Raw genomic sequence first — 15,231 nt, 5'->3', positions numbered from 1 at the left:
CAACTACCGGTGACTGTAACTGCAGCTATGCCATATGAATCCTGTCATACCATTGTGCAGACATGTTATGTGTCACATGAGCTGTACACCTGAGTGCCAGGTCTGTGTGGCTGCCTGTCACCCCTGTATATGTACATCACATGTAGGGACTGCCATGCTACTAACCGGGGACATAGGTATCCCCAGTGGAAAGGAAAGCACATATATATTCGACTGGGGTTTATGGCCATTACTATGTCATCAGGCATGTATTTTAATACCATCATGCAAGGCACCAACATAACACAGTGACTGTATGAGTTCTCACAAGTAGCAGGCAGCAGTCAACATTGTTAGACACAGTCAGTCAGTACCCATGTGTACTGTGGAGATATGCAGTCCAAGCAGTAGAGGACCCATGATGGTGCCCTGTTGGGCACTGCTGCTTACAGAACAGCTATTGGAGTTGGATGACCCTATGTTGTGTATGTCTGCCATCAATGGGACATGCAGTGACCTCCACATTGACAGTATCATGGACGCCTACATGCGTGCTTTGCACATGCTGCCTGAATGGATAGTACAGTGAGATGGCTTGGCTCAGTCTGGGTGTTGTATGCCTTGATGTACCCCCACCCATGTCCCTGCTGACATCAACAACAAGGTTTATGGTAATAGTAGGGCAGCAGGGCATGCTACCAAATGTGCATGCCATGTACAGACTGGTATGCCAGCTGATATATACTCAAGTGTCTGAGAGCTGGGTCTATATCATGGCATCAAAAAATGTTTTCATCAAATGGTATTATACACTGAACTGCCATTCATCGAAGTGTTTATAGTGAGATCGCTGTACATGAAGATTGGAAAATTTGCCATTTTCTCACTGTAGTGTGATCTCAGAGTTGGTATATATAATTAGCAGGGAGTGTAGTGGGGGACAGCCCCCCATAAGACCAACTTAGATAAATGGCATTTTTCATGTATATGCCATTCGATTACAGGTCTTTTTGATTTCATAATATAGACTCCTGAGAGTCAAAACCTGGGAACATAACATCAGGTCACAGGATATTTGTAGATGTGTCAACTCCATCACAACACCTTGTAGATATAGGTCCAAAGAGCCCAGGTGACACGTATCAAGGGTAGCAGACCTTATCACAAAGTATGAATGCATGATTACACGGACTGACCCCATTGTCCCTATTAGACTGTTACAGATATATGAACCTAGAGAGCCATGCTCATATACTGCCATACTTTGCTGAAGTCATAGTTCTGCTGTTCTGCCATGCCATCCTGTTCTACTGTATTGCTGCCATGTGTCCATAGTTTATTCCTGCAGACTCCTGGAATACAAACATGCCCAGGTTTGTGAGATACATCTCATCTGATAACACTACTGCCAGTACAACATCATACAACATAAGGTACACAAAGTTTGGTGCATAGTCATGACACATGCCAGCATACAGTATCTGTTGTGTACCACAACAAGTGGTATGGGAAAACAATACTACATTACACATGTACATGTCAAGTAATGTAGTCACCCTGTGCATCAGACACATAGCTTAATTTCCCTGTATCAGTGGCAAGGAAGACAGGGATGTGGCATAGGTAGCATCACATGCACAGGGTGTGGTGTGGGGGTGCTGGAGGCTTAGGCGGTGCCAAACAGTTGACAGCATGTGTGTGAGTCAGGAAGTGGTGGGGCTTAGACGGGCCATGGAGAGGTGCTGTGTGTACCTGTAGGTGATCCTCATGTGACAATGGTGTTTGTGTGCATGTACACAGTCAAGCCCAGTGCTAGTCCTACATGTGTGTATGTCGGACAGTTGTGGACCATACATGGTAGAATGGACAGTTCACCATCTCTAGCCACGAACATGGAAACTGGCTTTGACAGGAGTTGCACTGGCACTGCCATGCCCAAGGTCAGATGCAGTGCTAGTACCTGATGGTGACTTCTGTCTGCTGGGTTTGTGTTCCCCACGGGACCATCCAGGACCATGTGCCCATGGCCTGCCATGTTGTGGTGTGGAGGTCTTCAACTACAGGAGCATAAATGCGCACATCCATGTGGACTCTCAAAAGTTGGTGTTGCTGACCTATGTCCACGGGTCTGACAGCCAACTCAGGCCAGGTGTTCTAGCACAGACAATGTGCAGCTCAAGAAAGACACTGTCTCTGCCCCCCCATCAGTCCACTGCATTAGTGAACCGATCCAGGGTGTCTCCAGTGCAGTGGAGGCAGTCATGGATGTCAGGCTGTGCTGCATCCATAACCCTAAGCATACGCCTGGTGTTCCATTCAGAACATGTCTGTGCCTCCATGATGGTCTGAAACATATGTTGAGTGACTCGAGATGTGACAACAGCAAAAGGTGGTGGATGGACAGCAGGCCTCCTACAAGCACCCCTGTCAATCTGCCTGTGTGGGACTTTGCTAGCTCTCTGGCTATGGCCAGTGTCTACACTCATTGGAGCCATAGTTGCCACATTTCCCTGTTCAATGTGCCCACCCTCTGGCTGTCCAGTAACTGTGGCCTCTGGGGACTGGGTATATGTGGGCATACTGACTGTGCAGAGACAATGGAGGCAGAAGAGGGATGTCAACTCCTGGGACAGATTCAGCTACCAACAACCCCACCTGTGTCTCATTATGGCTACCATCATCATCAGAGTCCAAGGATACACTGACATCAGGTTGTGAGATGGACAGACTCCAACCCCGCCTGTCACCTGTGAAAACCAAGACAAAAGCAGTACATTACTAACTGCACTTTTATGTATGGTAATCCACACAAACTCATAAAAATGAAGATCCACAACTGCATTACCAGTTTCACATCTTCTCACCTCTGCTCCTATGCACAGCAGACAACCTCACAACAACATACACATACAAGTCAAAGCCTTTATAGCATGCACATCAGCTACATCCAGTTAAAGTTGCCAGTAAAATTTACCTGTAAGGTATGCAATATGACTCTGTACGTGACAGAACTGTAGATTTAACCCAGTGCACTTATCTTGAGAATGATATGCCAGTACGTGTCCCTGCCTCAGGTATGCAACATCTACCTTTTGTGTTTGAACAGGAATCTTGGATTACTTGCTTCATGTATACCAGGCTGTGTAGTTGCTCATAACTATAAGTGCAAATGTGTTAATGTTCATTCAAAAACACATATGTGATTACCCTGTCTATGAACTGTAGTCAACTGTTTCAGAATGGTACATACAAATAGTCTAATCTGGCTAAACACAACATTTGTACATAGTGCAATATAGCAGTTATTAACATTCATATGGTATGTATGATCCATAAGGCAACAGTATCATGCTTACCAGGTACAGGTCCATGATCTTGGGCAACTCCTGATGGACCTATGAAAGGGGTGAGGGAGAGGTATTGTCAGCACCACCATATTTTGCAGCACTACATGGTAATATGTGCATATATCCACTTGTACAGTGGCCACTGTTACTGTCTGTACTGCTGAGATCTACAGTATGTGTGCACAACTGAGCTTAAACTCCCCCAGAGCAGATATACCTGACACCCATGTACAGGTATGTACAGCCTGCCACAATGACTGATAAAGTATTAAAATGGTAGACACAGTAAGCTTACCTGGATGCTCCTCTGCTGGGGCACTGTGGCATCGACCTCCACGATGTATGGTGCGATGGATGCCTGGGGGCTATCGTGTGTTCCTAGGTTCACCAGGAATTCCTCTGTGGCCAAGAGTGGTTGTACCACTGCAGGCCCTCCACTGGTGGTGGCACGATTCCTGGCAACATCAGCTGCCCTTCGTCATGCAGCATTGACCATATCTGTGGCTCTTGTGTCGCACCTGCTCATAGGTCCTGTCCTGCTGGCCAGTCTGATTGACATCCTGCACAGGGTCTGCATACAGCGCTGCCCATTATTCATGATGATGCAACCCTCTGGACAACAACATCTGATGATGCTACCTTAGTGCATTGACTATTACCTCATTCTCTGCATCAGAGAAGGGCGCATGTTATCTGTGATATATAGTTCCTGAAAGACAATAAAAAGGGAAGACATTACAGGACAAGATATGTGGATGCCCACTATGTACAGATTCAGCACACCCATAATGGCCTGCACTACCCACTGCTCCTTCACAAATCATACCTCACAGTCTGGCAACATACTACATGTGTGGATCCCAGCAAGACAGTAGCACTATGAGGGTATGTTCCTGTGTGCCATGACAGATTCTGCTGTATGTTCCTACATCCAGCACTGCAGTGTACTATGGTGTGCCCCTACAGGCAACCTCCCACTACTATGTCATGCATTCAGTGCCAAACAAATAGCAGTGTGCTATTACATCCACTATATGGGGACAGTCCAGCAACACCAGTGTGCCACAATGACAGAAAATAATGCAAACCTGCTGTAGAATACATTCCCTGTAAGCATCATACCTCTCAACTATACAGATGTTTGCAGAATGTCAAGATGTTTGTCTCATACTTCTGGTCACTTTCAAACAACATTGTGGATTTATGACAAAAGGCTGGCCAATCATTGATGGCTGATGTCAGAAAATAGACAGACATCTGAGTTTAAGACATCATACCCTTCAGAACACAGTTACGCTAATGTAATATCTGTTATTCTATTCAATTTCTTACTTTGTATGAGCAATAGTTACAGTGTCCCCAATTTTGGGCCTTTGTCCCCCCAAAAAAATTATGGCTTTGTTCAGATTTCTTGCTGTAACAGGTTGACAGCTATGCTAGGCATACCTCTCAACCAAACATGGACAAATGTCAACAGAATCATGGAATTAGCCAGAGTACATCAGGGACAATCATGGACACTTTTTAAATGTTAGAACTATTTATGTGAGACGTTGACAGAATGAGAGGAGATGAATTAGTGTACATCATCTGATGTTACAGGAGTATACACCCTTACTTATTGTCATTATGTGTTGCATGTCATTTGCTAGCTTCCCTACAACAGCCAACAGTTGTAGGAGGGATTAAAAGGGACAAAGCTAAGATGTGAGTGGAAATCATGGACATTTGATTGGCATGCCTGTAGGTGCAGGACAACTGACTATCAATGACATGTCATTGCCATAGATCTAAGAAAGGCTTACTGCTGTAATCCCTGTTACCCATACCTCCATCTCCCCAACTACATCCATCCTGTTATATGGAGAAATCAATTACATACCTGGTGGAGTGCAGTACTCCTTTGTTGAACTTTGCTTTCGGTAGTCTTTTGAAAATATGCTCTCTGTGTGAGGTAAGTCTCATACAGACTTGTACCCCATAACCAACTGCTTGCCTTTTTAAGGTACTGCTCATTAGCAGGCAATTGCCTCTGCACCAATCTGTGGCTCTGATATGGTAATTGCAGCTAAAACAGCTGAATTGCACTATCATTAGGCAAAGACATGCCAGCACAGTGCAATATATAAGGCCTTCACATAGACCTGGACCCCTTTCGTAGCTGTTAAGATGGACATTACTGATGTGTGGAGACTACAGCATCACACAGGGTAGGTACCATAACTGTCAACTGTAGAGATTTATGCAGTATGTCCACAGTTTTGCCTCATATGTGTGGTCAGTGCCCCATGACATTGTGATCATCTTGCAATTCACTGGCAAACATTGTGGGTTGACATCAGAAATGGAAGACACACATTTGAGTGTCAGACTTTATACCCCTCAGAATATGCATGCTAATGCAGTAGCTGTTATTCTATCAAATTACTATTTATGTAGGAGCAAACTCTAAAACATGTCCCAATCTCTGGACCTTTGCCCCCCACCATTAAATCTGGCTGTGTCCGGATTCCTTGTGCTAGGGGGTTGGGAGGCATGGTAAGTCTGTAGCAGCCTTTATATACAGTGTGTGTGCTACAGACTGCAGCTGCTGCTGCAGCCTAGAACACCTAGGGGGGAGTGTGAACACTTTGGAGGACAACAAGCTGTACATGTAACTGTGGCAGCTGTGGCAGCCCTGTCTTTACGGCAGAGCCAGGGTAAGGGTACCCTTTACAGTCCAATTAAGGCATGTGTGATTAAGGTACATCTGCTATGCAACAGTGCCAATAACAGAGTAGTAGGTGACATATAGTTATGGTATACAGACATGCGCAGTGTGCTGCAGGCCTTTGACTTGAAAAAACTGGATAGTATTTCATTAATTAGCATTAATCTGTGTGGATAAAGATTGCATGACTCAGTCATTAATTGCTGCCTTCACGATAATGTAATTGAACTGCAACACAAGACTGGATTTGAACCCAGGACTGCTGCTGTGTGGCAAAATGTACTGTTTGCAAGGCCTTTAACAGACTGAGCTACTGAGTCACAGCAGATGCATTTGCAAGGTATATGTGCAGACATACAGGCTGTGACACACATTGTCTGCATCCATTAGTATGTGCATGGCTTTCGATGGCCGTATTTCTGCATCAGGGTCCAAGTTGAACATGTTCTTTGCCATTGATGCCTTAGCAGGTGTCTTTCTACATGTTGCTGATACAAGGGCACATTAACCTCCTATCACAGGCCTTACTTACATCCATTTTATGTCTTTTGCTGTCTAGTAGTGTATTATTGTACCAGAGTCCAAGGTACACTCCCATTTTTCCATTCATTTTTAATTCTAGTTTGCTAGGTGCAGTGCACCGCAGCATGGAGTGGAGCTCCTCTGAGACACTCCTAATGACTGTAAGTGGCAATCACTATGTTATGATGAAAACACTTGTTTCAATTAAGATCTGTATGGCATGGTGGGTTAATGCAGTGTGTTGCAGGTGTGATGGGCTTGGGTCCAAAAAATGGCAGAGGTATTTATTTTGTACATTTGACTTACAATGTTATAAACACATATACTTATTATTGCTCTATTTAGTTGAACTCAGTGAAGCTGTGCGACGTGGTGCACCACACAGCTCTGCACTAAAAAAATAAAAGAAAAAAGGGGAGATAGGAAAATGTTGAAATGGGGGCAAGCAGGGGGAAAACATAGTGAAAAGCAGGTAGGGATGTGCAGGAAGGGTGTAGGAAAGAACCATTACTATCCATTTCTTGTACAGAAATAGCTGTGCACTTTGACAGATTTTGTAGATAAATTTGGACTCTCAAACCCAAGGGAGAGAGGGATGAGGACAATATAACTGTGTTCTCAAGCTAATTGGACCAGGATTATTTGTGTCCAGTGGACACATGTGAAATGGAGAGCTATGTGTGGGGTGATATTTTTTTGGACAGGTGCCCATTTTTTTTTTTTTTTTTTTTTTATTAAGGTGACAGTGGAATGTTGAGGAAGTGACATAGCTACCTGTGGGGAGGTAATTTGGGTAGGAGAGGATACATTTGTAGACAGACAAAACAGACAAGGCAGCAGACTGAGGTGGTGTGTGACACATGAGGTGGGTGAACACTTTGGATGGGGAGGGTGTTGTAGAATCCAAGTCAAACGTGCCTAGGGATGGCAGCAAAATAACTCACATTCCTACCCATGGGACTGTTGATGCTACTCCTTCACTGCCCCAAGGGTGGCTGTGCTGGAGGCTGGGCTCCAGGGTGAGGCTACCCCCACCAGGTTGGCCAGTTTGCTCTCAATCTGGTGCAGGCGGCATTCATAGCTGTGATGAACAATCCTGTGCCCCCATGACTGACATGATCCTGGGTGACAACAGCCCCTCCACCACTGCTCCCAGGGAGAGGCTGGGCCCCATCTCCTAAGGTGGTCCCACCTGACTTGCCAGGACCTGGTGCCATGGTCAGGTAAGGCAAGGTAGGCGGATCATCCGGAACCGGCCTACCCTGACATGCTGTGGTAATGGAAGTATAGGAATAAGTATAGGTTAGTTGTGAACAAATCCTTGTTAGTAATAGCAGCATGGCAAGAACAGTGAAAATAACGCAATTACATAACAAATGCATATTATGTGAAACAACAGTAAATAACAGAACAGTCAGTATGTTAACAGCATGCCAGTAATGGTTACAGCATGAGGCCAACAAAATAGGTAATATAACAAGATATGTTAATATGCAACCATTATAATACATAACAATAATAAAACACGTCCCAAAATACAGTTAATTTAACAACATATGTTACTAGTAAACCATAACCAATGAATAACAGTAAAAAAATGAATGAAGATAAGGGGTAGGGAGAGAGAGAAAAACAGTCCATTAGTAAGATTGCAGGTTATTTCATTGACACCAGTACTACTATCTACTATACAGATCTGTATTTTCTTTATGTGTACAGTGACTAATCTTTTTTTTTAACTCAGCACTTGTTCAGAACTCATTGTAAGCACTAAATAAGCTTCAAATTACTACAGCACTCAACTTTCCTCACTTGTCTAGAGGAAAGCAGTTTTTAGTACTTAATAAATAAGCACCTATCCAGGCATGTCTATGGGTCAACTCCCGGTGTTTTCTCCTGTCTACCTGATGAATCTGGGCATCTTGAGGCAATGCAGCAATTGCCTCATGTACACAGACAACCCTTTCCTCCTACCACCCAACACTACAACCTGTGAGAGATGCACTTATATAGCCAAACTGGAAGCAAAGCTCTCTTCACCCAAGAATGGACTAGACAGTCAAGAGGAGAAGGTAAACACTTGCACCACACCACACTCATCACATAGTCTCTCAAAACCTACACCACCAAAACACACACATAAAACACACAACTACATTTGCGGAGGCTCTCAATAAAAACCTGCCTAAGCATCAGGGACCATCAAAGCAGAAACACAAGCAAACTCCACCCCCCAACACATCCCAAATGACACACAGCCCACAAACTCAGTGTGCCACTCAACCACAGCCGATAAGGCATAACAGCGTACCCAACACTCTAGTCGTAGGTGACTCTATAGTCAGGCACAATGATGTTCCACTCACCAGGCTATACAAGGAGAAAGTTACTGTCAGCTGCCTGTCAGGTGCCAGGATCTGCCACATAATGCATGCACTCAGGTCACTCCACAACAAGTACAAATATGACACTGTCATTGTCCATGTTGGTGTGAATGACCTGAGATGTGCCTCCCTGGACTACATGAAAGCAGACATGGAGGAGCTCTCCGATCTTGTAGCCAAGGCAGGTATGACCCTAGCCCTGAGTAGCATCCTGCCATCACCCAGAATGATACCACAGGACAAGGACAAAATGATTGACTTCAACAATTGGCTAAGCTTCTGGTGTCATTCTAAGGGGATCCAGTATTTGTCTGCCTGGGAAGACATGATCGACAGACCACGATGCTTTACCAGAGATGGTCTGCACCTGTCACCTTTGGGATTCCGGATACTGGCTAAGGCTCTTGTCACCCCATAGTGCATTTTTTAGGCAAGGTTCAAATGACAAATTCACCACCATAACAGGTACAAGCAAGCAAAATCTGAGGGTAATGCTACTCAATGCTAGAAGTCTAAACCTCAAAATGCACTCATTCGAGGGACTCCTTAAAATGGAGAGCATCGACATCTGTGCAGTGACAGAGACCTGGTTCAAAGCTCCAGAGAGTACCCCTGCATTACCAGGCTATAATTCATACCACATCTTTTGGCCACCTAACCCAGAATGAAGCACTAAAGGTGGAGGTGTGTCCATATTCATTAAGGATATCCACACCTCCAGGCTAGTTGCACAGCATAATGCATCCGAGATTATCCAAGTGCAACTAACTCTGGGCAAGACCGCAATCCAAATTGTAACTTGCTACAGACCCCCCTACCATGCCCCAGGATTCCCACTCCTCATTTCTTGATACACTGGAAAGTATTAGGGTACATCCTAACACCCTAATAATGGGCGATTTTAACTACCCCACCATAACCTGAGAAAACTACTCATGTACTAACTCTTTTGCTAAATGTTTTCTGGAATTCATAAATTGCAACACCTTGGATCAGCTTATTCACACCTCCACCAGGGGCAGCAATATCCTAGACGTGGTCATTACCAACATGGCAATCGGTGTTCCACACCAGAGGTCAGTTCCTCGTTGGTCAGATCCGACCACAAGCTAATCACCCTAGACATCATTATCCCACCCCCAGTTAGGGAAACCACCATAAAAAACATCTCCAAAGCTAACTTCACACTTCTTAAGACAGAAGTGGCAAACTTCATGACACCCATGCAGACGGACAATAGAGGTACGACTGCTGAATCCTACAAAAATGCACTTTATAAGCACTTACACGAGTGCATAGATCATGCTATCCCTAATAGAACCAAGATGCTATCCTCCAAAAAAAGGAAGCCAATCTGGTGGTCCTCTGCCATAAACAAACGCTACAACAGAAGAAAGAAACTGTTGCAAAAAAGAGTAAAATCCCATGACTGGAGGAACTCCCTGGTCAACCTCAGTAAGAAGCTGAGATCCCTCATAAAATCCTCCAAAGCTAGTTACAAAAACAAAATTGCCACTGACTCTAAAGACAACCACAAAGCATTCTATAGCTATGTCAAGAATCTCAATGGCAACACTCAGATCTGCTCCGGGTTACAGCACAATGGCACTAAATATACAGAGCCAACTGATATTGCTAACATCCTGGCAGATAGGTTCAGTGCTAACTTTACCCCCATCTCACCCCCTAGAGGGCCCATCTCTATACCGAAAGAATGCAAAGTTCCTGTAATCACAGCTGCACAGGTAAAAAAACACACTCTCCAAAGCCAAGAACACAGCATCCATGGTACCTGACAATATCCCAGGCTGCATTCTACATGAACTACAGAATGAACTGGCACCCTACCTATGTACCGTGTTCAATCATAGCCTCACCTCAGGCACTGTACCCACTGAATGGTGCACCATGATGGTTATCCCCCTCCATAAAGGGGGAGCCATGACTGACCCCGGGAACTACCGCCCCATTAGCCTGATGAGCCTGGTCTGCAAGGCCATGTAACGTATCATCATGGAACTCATAAACAAAGACAACGGTAATCTCCAAACTCTGGACCCTACCCATTTTGGATATGTAAAAGGCAGATCATGTCTCCTAAACATGATTGACTTCTTTGAAGCAGTCACCAAAGCCATAGATGAGGGTAAAGTGGTTCACACAGCTTATCTAGATCTCGCCAAGGCTTTCGATACCATCCCCCACTCCTGAATTATAGATAAGCTCACTAAACTAGGTATAAATCCCTATGTCACAAGATGGGTTGCCAACTGGCTCATGAACAGAACCCACACTGTGAAAGTAGCAGACTCCAAATCCAACTTCAGACCAGTGACAAGTGGAGTACCACAGAATTCAGTCCTGGGTCCACTCCTGTTTGGTATCTACTTATCAGAAGTACAGGCTAACACAGAAGGTCTTTGGCTAACAAAGTTTGCAGATAACTGCAAACTAGGAGCCATAATCGAAACTCCTAACAATGTGGACATACTACAAAAGGGCCTCACTGAGACAGATACCTGGTGTCAAAGCCATGGCCTGAAGCTCAATGCCAAAAAGTGCATTGTCATCCCCTTTGGTAAAAACTCTGTACCCATGAACTACCACATAGCTTGTAGTCTACTTAATGCCGAAAATGTGATAAGAGACCTTGGGACACAGGTGGACAGTAATCTCTCCTTTGATAATCAAATCGCCACAGTGGTCAGGAAATCCTTCTACATGGCTCACCTCATCACAAAAGGTTTCTCATCCAGAAAAAAAGAGGTCATTGTTCCCCTCTACTCATCACTCATTAGACCCATTATAGAGTACAATGCCCATTTTGGTATGTACCTCACAAGACATCTACAACAACTGGAAAGGCCACAGAAATACCTCACAAAAAGGATTACTGGCCTCAAACAGATGCCCTATGCAGACCGTCTCAAAAAACTCCAGCTTTACTCCATTGCATATCGCCTACTCAGAGGCGATCTCTGCCTAACATACAAAGCTATGTCAAACCCAGTGCTATTGGACATGCTCCACTTAAAGAAATCTCAATCCCTCCAAGTTACACGCTTTAGGGACCTAAACCTTGTCACCACAATAGACAGAACATGCTGGAGGGATAGATTCCTGTCCCAGAGACTTCCCATACTCTGGAACAGACTACCTATCTATGTCAAACAGAGCTCCTCATTAACACTCTTCAAGAAAAATCTTGATGATTGGATGGGAAATAGGAAATTCACCCCAGGGATCACTTCTGTGGCTCTGCTCGACTTGTGGGCATTCCCTGCCCTTGTTTCTTGTACCCATATGTCCAAGAGTCTCGACTTTCATGTTTTCAGGTCGTCATGGTGATGATGGCATTGTGGGGGATACCAGTAACACTGGTGAGTTCTCTGGCCATCTGGTCCCAGGCCTCTGCCTTACACTTTGAGCCCTGGAAACCACCCTGCAACAGCCTGTCATCATATTTTTTCATGAGGAGCTCTACCATGCACCTTGTCTCAAAAATTCTCCAACACCGCACCTGAAAGTGTCCAGCTTCACCAACACCAGACATATTGTATCATCAGTTGACAGAGCTTCAATGGATTCTGCTGTATTCCTGTCTATTGGGATTGATATAGGCTGTTTTACCACCCTTACATGTCATTGGGCAGCATTCAAAAAGCACCACATCACTTAGCACCACACAAACTAGAGCAGCTGAGCCGAGAAGCACTAAAACTCGCAGAACCATAGTCTTAGCGGAGCTTGGCAGTGCACAAACCAACCAAACAGAGCCGAGCAGTACACAAACATTGACAGCCATTACCATGTTTATGCAGTGTTTAGCAGGTCTTAGCACAGTTGAGTAGAGCACAGTGGGGCCATCTTTTAAAATTGTCTGCATAATATGTATATCAAAATTAAATATATATTTTCCCTACCATGTATTCAAACTCTGGACATGAAGCCATAACTCTACCCATTTAGCTACATGGATTTTAAGAAACCTGGTATACCTTCACATATACCACTGAGCTACCTATAAGCAGTACTGAGCACCGTGCTGCACCACACAAACACTCTCAGACACGCCTAAACACACCTTTAAATAAATAATTAATTACATCCGGTTTCTATTTTTAGATGTCTGTCAGGTGTCTGCTATCTTATATGTGAGTGCAGCTTGGCATTGCTGCACTCCATGCCGCACTGCACAAACATGCTTTTTAAAAAAAATAAAATAAAACTAAAACAAGAGGACTTTGCAGGGAGACTCATACGCATCTGCAACCACGGTTAGCACTACACCTCTTCCTACACTGATTCAATAACCATGTTCCTCGGCTCTCCCTTGGCAATGCACCATCATTAATATGCATGGCACTCCGTCAAGGGGGAACTGTGACCATGAAATGAATAGATTCTGTGTAGGGTCTACAAGGGGCCTACATGGATTTTATTAAATCCTGGGGGTTGTTTTAAGACTTAGGTTCATTGGTTCATAAGTAAGTACTGGGTAATCAGTCTACAGATCATTACATGCCTAGCCAAAACTCTCTATTCAAAAGTTCCTTCTGCCTTCAAAGAAGGAAAGACTGATTGCTTAACTGTTTCAGTAGAGTTAGTTTACAAGAAAATATTATGACAAGACAAGGAATATTTTCAAAAATGGAAAAGTGTATAGTTGGATTCCATACAAAGCTGTTCATTCACATCACTAAGAGGTAATCAGTAAACCCAAAAGCTTATTTCAGCATTTATTTCAGCAGAAGAAAAACAAAGAATTTACTAGAATATATTGTTTCTTCCAGCTATGAAGGTAAGTGTGGGATTACCTAATCTGAAATTTTATAGTAACGCCACTATGCATAGATTATTATATGGATTATTAGGGAATCAGGACAGTTTGACCCCAATGCAACTGGATACACGTTCATATTAAAATTCACATTTATTGCTTATGAGAATATTTATTGGACAGTCTGACCCCAGATGTTTTGACACCAGACTATTTGACTCAAATTAAATTTAATAAAAGCATTTTAATACTTAATATTTTAATTAGGAAATTTAGATGGGAATTTAATATATTATTTAACATTTTAATATGTAAATGTTAATTTATGTAACATATTATTTAATATCTAAATATAATTAATTTAATTAACAATAGCTTTTTAACATGTTAACAATGAAATCGATCATGAATTTTGTAGTAAAAGTTAACTTAGTTAACTTGCGTATTTGAAGATTTCCTCAGTGTATCTGAAGTTTTATTAATTTTATGCATTTAATTATTAAAGCTGGTTTTATTCTTCAAACAGTGGTCCGGTTTTTTACTTTGCTAATGTGAGTTCTCAGTGATTGTACCAGGTTACTGACCAGTACTGTAAATAATATTTTGTTCTGTTTAATGACAGATTATTTTCTGTGCATTTGTACATGATTGTCATATGTTTTTGCTATTCTTGATGAGTGTTATAAACTATTATAAAGCCTGGTTAACTAGGTAGTAGCAGTAGTATCAAACTGCATTGAAAGTGTTACAATTCTAGATATGGAATGTGTTAATGCAAGGGTCACAATGTCCCGTACCCAGTATTAGAGACTGACTGTAATGCTACTTGTAAATAAATTATGCTACCCCATTTGAGGGGACCACACAGATTTTCTGAAAGATAAAGGGATAGGAAAGAGAATCAACTAAGGACTGTGTCTTCAACTGTGACTGAAGTTCTAGCCTGGTTTCTGGACATTGGTGGGCACAAACACTCCCATCTGGGCTGAAAGAGCATTCTAGGTGTCTTGACTGACTTAAATTATATAAGGTAGAAAAGTGCTGAGTGTAGTGATTTCTTCTGTTAGGAACGTCTGCTGGGGTACGCAAGACTATAGCTTGGCAGCATTTGCTTAGAAGTACTGGGTGGATAACAGTTTAAGAGATTTTTAGAAGGAGCTGGTTGACCAATTTAAAAAGTGTTAAGCTGTTTACTAAAAGAAGGGCTGACTATTCAGTCTTAGTAAATAGATGGAGAGAATTGAGGTATGGAACACTCAAAAAGCTATGACATAAGCTTGGGGTATGCAATTATCAATTATGGTCATTGGAAGATTGAAAGACACAGGAATGATATGGAAGTGGTATTTAAAAGAAAGTATTGCTTTAGGTATACTTTCTAGACTCTTACAGACTCACTGACTTACCATATGCCCAAAAAATTCAGCTTTTTGGTTTTCAGTACCAATCCAAGTACTTTTATGCACCTGCTAAATTGTTTAGGATGTTTCTTTTTATTAGTTCTAATCG

This window comes from Protopterus annectens, chromosome 1.part0 (assembly GCF_019279795.1).
Source record: "Protopterus annectens isolate FY-2018-M chromosome 1.part0, PAN1.0, whole genome shotgun sequence".
NCBI lineage: Eukaryota > Metazoa > Chordata > Ceratodontiformes > Protopteridae > Protopterus > Protopterus annectens.
This window is presented reverse-complemented; position numbering follows the sequence as displayed.